General features: G+C 48.1%; 1 protein-coding gene across 4 annotated transcripts in view; it reads right to left on the bottom strand.

Annotated features, from left to right (window-relative positions):
- The window catches only part of NDST1 (N-deacetylase and N-sulfotransferase 1), a 65730-nt gene that overhangs the window by 34608 nt on the left and 16559 nt on the right, over positions 1–14563 (bottom strand). For 3 of the 4 annotated variants that reach the window (XM_037800870.1, XM_037800869.1, XM_037800871.1), the window contains one exon: positions 11004–11093. The exons of the other annotated variant lie outside the window; for it this stretch is intronic. The gene's annotated coding sequence lies outside the window, so the exon portion shown is untranslated. The remainder of the gene's footprint in view (positions 1–11003; positions 11094–14563) is intronic. 4 annotated transcript variants of the gene reach the window in all.

The raw sequence follows: 14563 nt of genomic DNA, 5'->3' as shown, positions 1-14563 counted from the left end.
GAACTCCCCGCATCTGGGTACATGTCTCTGCCTCCCGCAGCCCGCAGGCCCTCGGGGCAGGACTGTGATTTACCGACCTCTGCACGGGCAGTTTCTGCCTGGTGCCTGGCACACAGGAAGCCCTTGACGAATAGCAATTTCCTTTCTCCCTTTCGCCACCAGCCTGAGTGCCTTTCAAGGGCAGGGACCAAGTCTGATTCATCTTGAAAGCTCCCACTGAGCTCTCTCCCCAGGGCCAGCTACTTACTAAGTACTCAGGATATGAACGAATGAACAGCTGTTACTACTCCCAATTTACAGATAAGGAGACTGAGGCTCCGAGGTGACATGACTTGCCACAGTCATGTGGGAAACAGCTACATCTTGACTCAAACACAGGTTCCCTTCCCTTCTTCAAGTGTGGTCTTTCACCCCTCCCTGATATGCAAGGGTTTCTCTAATAAGAAGAATAACAATATCATTATAATCACCATCATCATTATTATACTGTTACCATATATTGAACACTTGCTATGCTCCTGGCACTGTGCTAAGGACTTTTACATGATTATCTCACTTAATCCTTACAATCAATACTGTCTTTTTCCACATTTACAGTTGAGGAAAAGGCTCAGAGAAGTTAAGTCACTTGCTCCAAATCACATAGCGAGTCAGTGGCAGAGCTGAAATTTGAATCCAGACCCCTTGAGAGGGAGCCGGCTCCAGAATCTGCCGGAGAACCTTGGCTGGAGGTGAGGGAACATTGGGAAGGTGGGAGCGGGGGACCCTGAGAGGGAACCTCAGCCACTGAAGCTCTAGCACTCAGCCAGGTCTCTGCCATGCTCTCCCATCCTTAGCTAAGGTGCTTTTCCTGCCAAGGTGCTGGGGATAATGAATGAGATGCTCCGGTTACCATGGAGACACCATGGCAATGCCGCACTTTCAGAAAATACCACGGTAACTGTGGCCACTGCTCCAGAGCTGAAAGTCACTCCCTACCCACCCCCAGAAAAAGCTCTGGTTCCCCAGGGTCCTCCTGGGATGGAGGGAGCAGAAGTATGAGGGCCTTCTTAGAGAGCAAGCTGTCTAGAGACTGGGGCCAGAGGAAGGGGCCTGAGCTCGGGCCCTGATGGACGGGTGGGTTCTGGGAGTAAGACCAGGAGTTCCCTGGAGGCAGGCACAGAGACCGAGCTTCTCAGGCCTCTCACAGTGATGTGTGCCTAATAACCCCAACACACATGTCCTGAGTGCTCACTGTGTGCCAGCAGGCCCCCTGGGAGGGCTGGACGCACCATCTCCTTTCGCCCTAGCAGCCTTATGGGCAGCAGTGCAGTGGCTGCCAGCATAGCAGTCAAGAGCACAGACTGATGCCAGCCTGGCTGGGCTTGAATCTTGGTTCCATTATTTACTAGCCTTCTGACCTTTCAGCAAGTCTCTCAACCTCTGAGCCTCGGTTTCCCCAACTGTAAAATGGGGTTATGCTACTCATCTATCTTGCAGGGGTGCTGCCAAGACTAAGAGAAATGATACATATATAACACTCAGCTCAGTGCTGAGCACACGGTAATGCAGGCTAATAAAATTATTATCCATTTAACAGATGTGGAAACTGAGGCTCAGGAAGGAACTGGTCCAAGGCCACATATCAATTAATAGTGGATCCAGAAAGAAAGAAGAAAGGAGGTCATGCTGAAGCTAGACGAGAAGAACAAGAGAATGGGCTCCAGGAAGGGAGGACATGGGGTGTCAAGAACAAGAAAACGACACTTTCCCTCATCCTGAATTTATTGAGCACTGCTATGTGCCCCATCTGGTACTAGGCTCTGAAAATGCAATGTGACTGAGACCTTCCTGCAACAGTTTCTAAAGGCCTTTGGGCTCTGAGGTTGTGTCTCTGGTATGACTCTGCTGCTGCAGGGTGAATGGGGGAAGGTCTTCACAGCCCTGCCCAGCCTAGATTTTATTTCCTGCCTGGGTCATTCCTAAAAATGCCCCCTGCAGGTCCCATCCCCTCCCCCACCAGCACACTCACATGCTCACAGATAAAACAGGCAAACTCGCACGGAGCTAACATGCTCATATGGGGTCATCTCAGGCATCAGGGCCACATGCAGAAGCACCGGGGGTGGGGGGGATCTGAGAGGAATCAGTGCAAGAACGGCCTTGAAAGCAGGCCTGAAGGTACGTGAATGGGCAGCAGGCTTGAGCGGGGACAGGGTGGGAAGGAGCCCAGAGAAGGGGAAACAGCAGGCCCTGGCACCAATAGCCCCAAAGCCACCTAACAGCCACTCCCCATAGCTGACCCAGTCCCTCCCAGACTGTCACACCCCCAGCATAGTCACGCCACCACAGCCCAGCCACACCCCACAGCCACCCAGCTCCACCAGCCACCTGCCACAGCCTGTCCCACCCACCACGTACAGTGCAGCAAAGAAAATCCTCCTCCCCATTTGCTTCCCAGCTGTGCAGGAGTTTCTCCCATGCAATTACACCCCTGGGAGGCCGAGACCCAGAAGCAAATCCCTTCCTCTGCCGGAATTTGCTGCACACCCCATCCCCCACCATCCTGCAGTGCTGCCTGGACAGCAGCCAAGTTGCTGCCCATCAGTCACCCCGGAGTCCAGGCCACCACCACCAGGGGACTCTCGGAGGTCTGGCTCAGTCAAGGGCTACAGAGATTCAGTCCAGCCTGCAATGAGCAGACTGAACACTGAGGCCCAGGGAGAAAACAGGACCTGCTGGGGCCACACTGGCCAGGACTGACCCTGCCCATTCTCCTCCAAGGCCAGCCTTGGCTGGGAGTTGGACTCTGCCTGCTCTGGGTCCCCAGAGTCCTGCTCTGCACCCTACCACATGATGCCAGATATTCCATGGCCAGATGTGAGCTGCTCTTGCTGGTCTCCTAGCCTAACTGAAGGCCGTCCAAAGCAGAAGGGGCTCCTCCTTCCCTTGCCCATTTCACAACCTGGAGCGTCCCCCGTGGCAGGTGCTCAAGAGGGGTACATCCCTTCCAATTCCTTTCCCCTTTTTTGAATCTGCTCTGAGGACTCTCCAAGCTGAATGCAATAATTCTACTAACTTCCCTGTAGTACACACTATCTGGCTGTACTCCATGCTATTTAACTCTTCCAAGAGCACTGTAACCTATCATGCCCCTCATTTTACAGATAAGGAAACTGAGGCACTGAGGAGGCTGGGACTTGGCCAGCCCACGGAGGTGGTGACTGGGTGGACGGGCCTCTCGGCACAGAGCCTCCTGACTCCGGAGCCTGGGCTCCGTCTTCCTTAGCTGCACAGGCCCCGGTGGGTTTACCTACAACAGCCAACTCACGCCAGGTACGCACGTGTACCATACCATTCTCTGCTCCCTTTGAATGGTTTTCATTATGTCTATGTTTTTATCCCAATCTATCTGTGTTTTAGCATCACAAGCAGCCTCTAATGATCCTTCTTGGAAACAGACCCATAAATCATCCATCAATCAACATGCAAACTAAGCAGAAAACCCCAGTTCACTCCCTGGTTCTCAAGTTGGGAATTTGTTCTGGGTTCCCAGGCAGAGAAGGCCCAACAGAAAACCTCATGAGCTTAGATCCCACTTATTGGGAATTTGTTCTTATTCTAGCATGGCCTGGGGTGAAAGTTTACCTTTGTACCAGCTCTGAAGAAACAGTTTACCAAGCAAACAAACAAGATGGCTTGGGAGGGAAGAGGCAGTGTGGAGGACACCCCAGGTCAGGGCAGGCTCCCCTCCCACTCCCCTGAAGCCTGGACCACAAACTAAGGGTCAACAGGCCTGTTGCAGGGCCTTGCTTGTCCATTAACCCATGAAGCTTCCCAGGATAGGGCTCCCTCTCTGTCCACCCCCTAATCTGCCTATGACAGAATCAATGCCATCCCCAACTATTCATCTTAGGCTCAGCATTATAGGCACTCAGAAGGACTGGAACAACATTTCCTTACAAATATCAATCATAACCTCCCCCACTGAGAGCAGCAGAAGAGCCAACACTAACTGAGCTCCTGCCAACTCACCAGGGCTGGGCCAAGAGCTCCCCTACTTTATCACATCCAATTCTCACAACAACCCGGAGAGGTGTTGCCGCTGCTGTATGCACTTTACAGACAAGGAAACTGAGGTGCCGAGAGGGTAAGGGACCAACTCAAGGTCATACAGCTTAGGAGAAGTGGAGCTGGGACAGCCCCAAGCCAGCCCATCTTGGAGCACCTGCTAGTAACGTCCATGCAGTCTTTCTGCCAGCATTCTACATTATTTCTGAGCTCCTAAGCCAGCTCCACAGCCCAAGTGTGCCTGGGAAAAAGGTTTCCCCGAAAGTGACCAGCCCCAGAGCTGCCCAAAGCCTACCAGGAAGCCACACGCATGCAGGCTGACGTGGGCTCTCCAGCAACAGTGAGCTTCAGCCTCCTGGAAAAGCCTGTCCTGGCAGAGAGGGGCACCATGTTTCCCCAGAAAGGTAGGACATCAGCTGGAGAGTCCCAAGGGTCTCTGTCATCCCAGCAGGCAGAGGGCCCCATATGAGAAAGCGGGGATGCCTCCATGCCCCAGATGGAGGCCTCGCTCTCAGGAGGAGGAGAGAGGGGCAGGAATGGGGGTCCAAGGCTGGAGGCCTCAGCCAGCAGGGGCAATGAGAAGGAGAAGGGCAGCTGGCAGGCCTTGTGGGTTTGCTATGTGCCAGGCCCGATACAAAGCACTTCCCAATCATTGCCTCACTTCATCGTCAGTTACTCCCAGTGAATTAGAAACAATAATATCCCGTTCTGAACTTCTCCCCTATCTGCCATCCCTGCAGAGGAGGTGGGATATGCTGGTCACCCCCAACCTCCCCCTCACCCCACACATGCCCACTCTGGAACCCCAGACCCCCTGAGAGATTCTGAGAAGCAGACATACTCAGGGGGCCTCCATTTCATGGATGTGGAAGTAAAAATCTATGGGTCTCGACTCCCAGGGTTGTAAATCTCCCTGGCAATGCAGAATATGACTCCCGGGGATGAATGTGGACCCAGCATCATGGAACTGAGAGTATCTTCTTGACCAAAAGGGGGATGCAAAATGAGACAAAATAGTTTCAGTGGCTGAGAGATTTCAAATGGAGCCGAGAGGTTACTCTGGTGGACATTCTTATGCACTATATAGATAACACCTCTTAGGTTTTAATGTATTGGAATAGCTAGAAGTAAATACCTGAAACTACCAAACTCCAACCCAGCAGTCTGGACTCCTGAAGACAATTATATAATAATGTAGATTACAAGGGGTGACAGTGTGATTGTGAAGACCTTGTGGATCACACCCCCTTTATCTAGTGTATGGATGAGTAGAAAAATGGGGATAAAAACTAAAGGACAAACCATCAGAGACTTAGAAAATTCACAAATACCTGGAGGTTAAACAACACACTCCTAAACAATCAGTGGGTTAAAGAAGAAATAGCAAGAGAAATTGCTAATTATATAGAGAAGAATGAAAATGAGAACACAACATACCAAAACCTACGGGATGCAGCAAAAGCAGTGCTGAGGGGGAAATTTATAGCACTAAACGCATATATTAAAAAGGAAGAAAGAGCCAAAATCAAAGAACTAATGGATCAACTGAAGAAGCTAGAAAATGAACAGCAAACCAATCCTAAACCAAGTACAAGAAAAGAAATAACAAGGATTAAAGCAAAAATAAATGACATAGAGAACAAAAAAACAATAGAGAGGATAAATATCACCAAAAGTTGGTTCTTTGAGAAGATCAACAAGATTGACAAGCCCCTAGCTAGACTGACAAAATCAAAAAGAGAGAAGACCCATATAAACAAAATAATGAATGAAAAAGGTGACATAACTGCAGATCCTGAAGAAATTAAAAAAATTATAAGAGGATACTATGAACAACTGTATGGCAACAAACTGGATAATGTAGAGGAAATGGACAATTTCCTGGAAACATATGAACACCCTAGACTGACCAGAGAAGAAATAGAAGACCTCAATCAACCCATCACAAGCAAAGAGATCCAATCAATCATCAAAAATCTTCCCACAAATAAATGCCCAGGGCCAGATGGCTTCACAGGGGAATTCTACCAAACTTTCCAGAAAGAACTGACACCAATCTTACTCAAACTCTTTCAAAACATTGAAGAAAATGGAACACTACCTAACTCATTTTATGAAGCTAACATCAATTTAATACCAAAACCAGGCAAAGATGCTACAAAAAAGGAAAACTACCGGCCAATCTCCCTAATGAATATAGATGCAAAAATCCTCAACAAAATACTTGCAAATGGAATCCAAAGACACATTAAAAAAATCATACACCATGACCAAGTGGGGTTCATTCCAGGCATGCAAGGATGGTTCAACATAAGAAAATCAATCAATGTATTACAACACATTAAAAATTCAAAAGGGAAAAATCAAATGATCCTCTCAATAGATGCCGAAAAAGCATTTGACAAAATCCAACATCCATTTTTGATAAAAACACTTCAAAAGGTAGGAATTGAAGGAAACTTCCTCAATATGATAAAGAGCATATATGAAAAACCCACAGCCAGCATAGTACTCAATGGTGAGAGACTGAAAGCCTTCCCTCTAAGATCAGGAACAAGACAAGGATGCCCGCTGTCACCACTCTTATTCAACATTGTGCTGGAAGTGCTAGCCAGGGCAATCCGGCAAGACAAAGAAATAAAAGCCATCCAAATTGGAAAAGAAGAAGTAAAACTGTCATTGTTTGCAGATGGTATGATCTTATATCTGGAAAACCCTGAGAAATCGACGATACACCTACTAGAGCTAATAAACAAATTTAGCAAAGTAGCGGGATACAAGATTAATGCACATAAGTCAGTAATGTTTCTATATTCTAGAAATGAACAAACAGAAGAGACACTCAAGAAAAAGATACCATTTTCAATAGCCACTAAAAAAATCAAGTACCTAGGAATAAACTTAACCAAAGATGTAAAAGACCTATACAAAGAAAACTACATAACTCTACTAAAAGAAATAGAAGGGGACCTTAAAAGATGGAAAAATATTCCATGTTCATGGATAGGAAGGCTAAATGTCATTAAGATGTCAATTCTACCCAAACTCATCTACAGATTCAATGCAATCCCAATCAAAATTCCAACAACCTACTTTGCAGACTTGGAAAAGCTAGTTATCAAATTTATTTGGAAAGGGAAGATGCCTCGAATTGCTAAAGACACTCTAAAAAAGAAAAACGAAGTGGGAGGACTTACACTCCCTGACTTTGAAGCTTATTATAAAGCCACAGTTGTCAAAACAGCATGGTACTGGCACAAAGATAGACATATAGATCAATGGAATCGAATTGAGAATTCGGAGATAGACCCTCAGATCTATGGCCGACTGATCTTTGATAAGGTCCCCAAAGTCACTGAACTGAGTCATAATGGTCTATTCAACAAATGGGGCTGGGAGAGTTGGATATCCATATCCAAAAGAATGAAAGAGGACCCCTACCTCACACCCTACACAAAAATTAACTCAAAATGGACCAAAGATCTCAATATAAAAGAAAGTACCATAAAACTCCTAGAAGATAATGTAGGAAAACATCTTCAAGACCTTGTATTAGGCGGCCACTTCCTAGACTTTACACCCAAAGCACAAGCAACAGAAGAAAAAATAGATAAATGGGAACTCCTCAAGCTTAGAAGTTTCTGCACCTCAAAGGAATTTCTCAAAAAGGTAAAGAGCCAGCCAACTCAATGGGAAAAAATTTTTGGAAACCATGTATCTGACAAAAGACTGATATCTTGCATATATAAAGAAATCCTACAACTCAATGACAATAGTACAGACAGCCCAATTATAAAATGGGCAAAAGATATGAAAAGACAGTTCTCTGAAGAGGAAATACAAATGGCCAAGAAACACATGAAAAAATGTTCAGCTTCACTAGCTATTAGAGAGATGCAAATTAAGACCACAATGAGATACCATATAACACCTATTAGAGTGGCTGCCATTAAACAAACAGGAAACTACAAATGCTGGAGGGGATGTGGAGAAATTGGAAGTCTCATTCATTGTTGGTGGGACTGTATAATGGTTCAGCCACTCTGGAAGTCAGTCTGGCAGTTCCTTAGAAAACTAGATATAGAGTTACCATTCGATCCAGCGATTGCACTTCTCGGTATATACCCGGAAGATCGGAAAGCAGTGACACGAACAGATATCTGCACGCCCATGTTCATAGCAGCATTATTCACAATTGCCAAGAGATGGAAACAACCCAAATGTCTTTCAACAGATGAGTGGATAAATAAAATGCGGTATATACACACGATGGAATACTACGCGGCAATAAGAAGGAACGACCTCGTGAAACATATGACAACATGGATGAACCTTGAAGACATAATGCTGAGCGAAATAAGCCAGGCACAGAAAGAGAAATATTATATGCTACCACTAATGTGAACTTTGAAAAATGTAAAACGAATGGTTTATAATGTAGAATGTAGGAGAACTAGCAATAGAGAGCAATTAAGGAAGGGGGAACAGTAATCCAAGAAGAACAGATATGCTATTTAATGTTCTGGGGATGCCCAGGAATGACTATGGTCTGTTAATTTCTGATGGATATACTAGGAGCAAGTTCACAGAAATGTCGCTATATTATGTAACTTTCTTGGGGTAAAGCAGGAACAGGTGGGAAGTAAAGCAGTTATCTTAGGTTAGTTGTCTTTTTCTTACTCCCTTGTTATGGTCTCTTTGAAATGTTCTTTTATTGTATGTTTTTCTTTTTTGTTTTTTGTTTTTTTTTTTTAATTTTTGTTTTTCCATACAGTTGATTTAAAAAGGAAAAAAAGGTTAAAAAAAAAAAAAAAAAAACAAGGAAAAAAATATGTAGTGCCCCCTTGAGGAGCCTGTGGAGAATGCAGGGGTATTGGCCTACCCCACCTCAATGGTTGCTAACATGTCCACAGACATAGGGGACTGGTGGTTTGATGGGTTGAGCCCTCTACCGTAGGTTTTACCCTTGGGAAGACGGTTGCTGCAAAGGAGAGGCTAGGCCTCCCTATAATTGTGCCTAAGAGCCTCCTCCCGAATGTCTCTTTGTTGCTCAGATGTGGCCCTCTCTCTCTAGCTAAGCCAACTTGAAAAGTGAAATCACTGCCCTCCCCCCTACGTGGGATCAGACACCCAGGGGAGTGAATCTCCCTGGCAACGTGGAATATGACTCCCGGGGAGGAATGTAGACCTGGCATCGTGGGACGGAGAACATCTTCTTGACCAAAAGGGGGATGTGAAAGGAAATGAAATAAGCTTCAGTGGCAGAGAGATTCCAAAACGAGCCGAGAGGTCACTCTGGTGGGCACTCTTACGCACACTTTAGACAACCCTTTTTAGGTTCTAAAGAATTGGGGTAGCTGGTGATGGATACCTGAAACTATCAAACTACAACCCAGAACCCATGAATCTTGAAGACAATTGTATAAAAATGTAGCTTATGAGGGGTGACAATGGGATTGGGAAAACCTTGAGGACCACACTCCACTTTGTCTAGTTTATGGATGGATGAGTAGAAAAATAGGGGAAGGAAACAAACAAACAAACAGACAAAGATACCCAGTGTTCTTTTTTACTTCAATTGCTCTTTTTCACTTTAATTATTATTCTTATTATTTTTGTGTGTGTGTTAATGAAGGTGTCAGGGATTGATTTAGGTGATGAATGTACAACTATGTAATGGTACTGTGAACAATCGAATGTACGATTTGTTTTGTATGACTGCGTGGTAAGTGAATATATCTCAATAAAATGAAGATTAAAAAAAAAACTAAAGGACAAATGAGGTGGGATAGGGGGATGATTTGGGTGTTCTTTTTTCACTTTTATTTTTTATTCTTGTTCTGGTTCTTTCTGATGTAAGGAAAATGTTCAGAGATAGATTGTGGTGATGAACGCATAACTATGTTATCATACTGTGGACAGTGGATTGTATACCATGGATGATTGTATGGTGTGTGAATGTATTTCAATAAAACTGAATTTAAAAAAAAAAAAAAAAATCTGTGGGTCTAAAATACACACCAGCACCCCAGCAGCCCCTTACCAGAATCTGAACTCAGGGGACAAAATGGCAGTGACCCCTCAGAGTGAGCCAGGGCTCCCCTAGCCCATGAGGTCCAGAGCTAAGGACAGATGCTGGCAGGAAGACAGGAAGATGGGGAGATGAGAGCCTGGGTTGTCTCGGCACTTACATGCGCTCCCTGTGTGACTTAGGGCAAGTCCCTTCCCTTCTTTGAGCCTCTATTTCCTCAACTGCGCAGGGAGGTGTTTGGACTAGATCAGGTTTGTGACCTCGTAGGGGTTACAAAACCCTTCGAGAAGCTAGTAAAGGCTGAGAAACTAGTAAAGGCTCTCTCCCCAGACACACACCATGTTCCACACAAATTCACGGTAGCTGTGACTGCCCTCTGCCAAAAGTCAAATTAAGGCCATGGAAACTCTAGGGCCCTTTGGCTTTGATAAGCCGTGGCTCTCAAGGCCTAGACAGGACCCAAGCCATGGATGTCACATCCAGTTTTTCCCGTGGCCCCAAGGTAAATCTTTAACTCTCAGACCTGGTGCCTTCAGGTGGATTTGGGGACTTGCCTAGATGGCAGGAGAAGCCACAACAGAAACTTGGCCCTTCCTTGCCATTCCCTCCTCCCCCACGTCTTCCTCCTCTCAGAATCTGTCAGGTCAGCCCTGGGCCATCTCCCTGGGGCATCCCAGGAGCTGGGACACTTGAGGAACCTGCTTCTGATCTTGATTGCAGACAGGACCCGGGGCCGGGGAGTGGGCCCAGACCTGCCCCAGCCCCTGCATGCCCCCTGCATGCACATGCACACACTTCCCACATGTACACACACATTCAGACAGACCTGGGGCACCCGACATGAGGAAGGGGCCAGGACAGTGCTCAGAGAGTACAGAGAGGCCAGACAGGCTAGGAGTCGGGAGACAATGACGAGACCCACCAGAGCTCCAGGCAGCAGTGGCTCAGCTCTTCTTTACACCAGCCGAGTCCCCTCAATGGCTCCAGGCTTCTCACTTAACAGCGGCTGCACCTAATCCCAGAGCCAGGACAAATGGCATTACTGTTGGCCCAGTCTCCTCCCTGGGAGGGAGGGAGGGGCAGAGGGAGGAAGGAAGGAGGGAAGTGGCCCTAGGGCACCCTGAACCACCAACCACGTTCCCACAGGCCTCCCCCCAACCCCTGTTGCCACACCCCTCACCAGGGGACACCAGCCCCTACCTCCTCCCTCTCTGGAAAGGGATGCACACACACCCCTCCCCCCTTGCTGCTGTCACCCACCCAGGGATCCCCATAGCAGGCAGGGACCCCAGCCTGGAGGTGCTCTCCAGGGAGGAGAAAGCACAGCCCTGACCCATATGCCAATCAACTCTGTTCCCTCACGAGACAGGCGGCAGCCAGGAGTGTAAGGAGCCCACACTGGCAGCAAGGCTAAGCAGGTTCTAATCCCAGTTCTGCCCAACTCCCAAAGTCCCTATGTGGCCTCTGGCAATGCCCTTCCCCCTTCCAGGCCTCAGTTTCCCCATTTGTCCTAAGGAAAAGGACAAACAGCCCCTATCAAGGCCAGCTGGTGGTCTAAATGTGTGCAGTTGGCTTTGGGCCCCTGTCCCCACCCCAGTCCAGCTGCCAGGCCTTCCCATTGCCCCACCATCTGCCAGGAAGAAAGGTGACTGGAGGAGGCATGGATAGAGAAGGTTAGAATCTGTGCTAGTGTCAAAATCCTAGAGCTGAAAAGGGCCTTATGAAGCCAAGGCAAGCTAAGACCCAGAGAAGAGAAGCAACTCCGCTAGGGTCACACACTAAGCTGGAGAAGGGCCAGGCTAGCCTAGTTCTCCTCTCAGCAGCCAACACTTAGAAAGCATCCACCTGAAGAGCTATTTGCCTTTTAGAGGATGCCAGAGAGCACAAGGTAACTTGCTAATGGCAGAATTTCAGGACCCGGGAGCAGGTCTGTGTGTGTGTGGCACAGGCATGGGGCCTGGGCTGGCTTTCCAAGGCCCTGTCATGTCACACCACAAGGGTGGCCCACGATTCTGCCAGCCACGGGCAAATCCTAGGAACTCTTGCCAGGGATTAGCAGCCTTGGCCACCTCTTAAGAAGTCACCTGAGGCCCAGCCAGCAGGCCAGGGATGGTGACAGGGAGATTGGCCCAGATGGACTCCCCAAGACCAGAGAAAGACGCTGCCCCAGAAGACACCAAAGCCTTGGGGAAACTGGAAAGCCCCCAGGCCCAGTGGCCAAAATGGGATGAGGCCAAGTGGTGGGGGCTAGGATGGGGGTTGTGGGGGGACAACAGAGGAAAGGAAATGCTTTGAGACATTTGGAGCTGCAGAAGCCCCCTAACCTCATGAAGGCCTGGTGGGCACAGTACATGAGGCCAAGAAGCCCCCTCCCCCCAGTGCCCACATGAAAGCAGTCTCATCCCGCCAGACTTGCTGGGACTTGTCACCACGACAGGAGCCCACTACCAAACAGCTCGGGTGTGAGAGGCTCAATAGGCTTACATGGAGACAGAGCTGGCCCAGGGAGGGGGCAGGTGGTAGGAGGCAACTGACTGGAGGGCCTTGCTTTCTCCAGAACACAGACTGCTTAGGGAGCAGAGACACAGAGCAAAAAGCACCTGTGACCTACTTAATGCAGGCTCCTTTTAAAGAGACCCAGGGTGGCTTCAGTGAAATTCTGGAAAATGCTTCATAGGTGTCCCCACATCCCCAAGCTGGGTAACAGCACATGGGATCAGGAGAGATCAGCTACTAACCCAGGGCTGGGCTAGGGTGAAGCAACTGAGATACTTAGTGCACACAATTTAAGGAGGCACAGGCTCCCAAGGTCATGCAAGTACAAGGTCAGCACCTGACAGTGAGCACCTCCTTAAATTTTGTGCCCTATGTACCCCCCTCTAGGCCTGTCCTTGCATCAACCTACCAGTGAACCAGGACAAGCCTTGCTTTGTTTACCTATAAAATGGGAATAGTGCTGAGGGCCACCCCAGATGATTCCAAGGGCCCTCCTGACTTTAAGTTGGGTGATTCTATAGGGAGTATAACCGACTGACACCTCCACAGCTCATTGTTGGGCACAGTGGCCCAACTCCCTGCTACCAAGAAACCCATAAGTCACCATGCTCTGGGCCAGAGCACATTAAACAACCCCTCTATGTAACCACGTGCGAGGCCCTTTGTTAAATGCTTTACTTCTGCTCATCAGGGCCTCATTCTACAGATGTGGAAACTGAGGCTTGTAGAAATTCAGCAACTTGCTTGAGCTCCCACCAGGGACATGCTGAGCTGAAATTCAAACCAGTATCTGTCTTAATCCCCATATTCCATGGCATCGGCACGGATAACCTGAAACCCGCTGGGCCCCGAAGATGCTGCTGGACCTTTTCACCTCCCACGTTGCCTAGTATGGAACGCTGAGGCGGACGTTAGAAGCAGGCTCCTGGATGGCAAGGGTCAGGAGACAGGGATGGGGAGGCCTGCGTGGGCGTCGGGGCTCTCTGCACATGACCCATGTCCAGCCAAGCCAGTTGTCCGTGGCTGCGGTTACAACGTCCTCATCACCACAAGCATACCACAGCCACCACTTACCACTTTTAAATCATTACATAGACGACAGCTTTTTCACAGATATTTCTATTTCTTGGTGTCACATGACAACTCTTATGAAAGCAAGGCAGGAATTTCTTTCCCCTTTCTCAAATGAGGAAAGTGGGGTTCCAAGAGGATGAGTAACTTCCCAAAAGAACACAGAGTGAATAAGTGTTGCGAGGGAACTTGAAGCCCAAATCCTCTGCTGCTGGGGCCAGGGTGCTGTCTTTCTCCATGTTCTGGGATTTTTAGTTCCAGTTGGACTTGATGGTAACACAACCATTTTTGAGACTTACTATGTGCCAGGTACTACACCCCCACACCTTTGCACATCATCTCATTTAGTCATCATGACCTCTCCTTAAATTACATACTGCTGTTTTCATTTCACAGACCAAGGCTCAGAAACAATGAGATCTTGCCCAAGGTCGCCACGCTAGGAAGGGGCAGAGCGAATTCAAACCGAGGTCAGTCTAGCTCTGGAGCCTCTGCTACACTACCCAGTCTAGAAGGATCAGGAGGGGTATAGGAGACCAGACACACTCAAATAGTGGGTGAACATGGGAGGTTACAATAAGATTATGATAATAAGAGGACAAAGCTCTTGGGGAGCCCACAAGAGGGAGGCTGCTATGAGCATCCAGGCAATAGGCCAGGAGTCTGAGCAAGGGGCAGTGAGGGAATCAGAAGGAGGGGACAGATGAGGAAGGCAGCATTGTGAAAACTTGGTCAAGTACCTTGCTCTCTCTGGACCTCAGTTTCCCCAGCTGTTAAAAACAAAATCCCCAGAAGATCTCCAGAGTCCCCTCCATCCCTAAAGACCCTTGGACCCTAGAAAAGCAGGCAATGCCTGCTGTGGGCCTGGTGACTGCCTGGCTGCAAACCCTGGGGGACTGTGAAATATCCTTGGCC

The sequence above is a fragment of the Choloepus didactylus genome, chromosome 13, assembly GCF_015220235.1.
Source record: "Choloepus didactylus isolate mChoDid1 chromosome 13, mChoDid1.pri, whole genome shotgun sequence".
NCBI classification, from domain to species: domain Eukaryota; kingdom Metazoa; phylum Chordata; class Mammalia; order Pilosa; family Megalonychidae; genus Choloepus; species Choloepus didactylus.
Note: the sequence above shows the minus strand (reverse complement) of the source record. Positions and strands in the feature narration are given on the sequence as shown.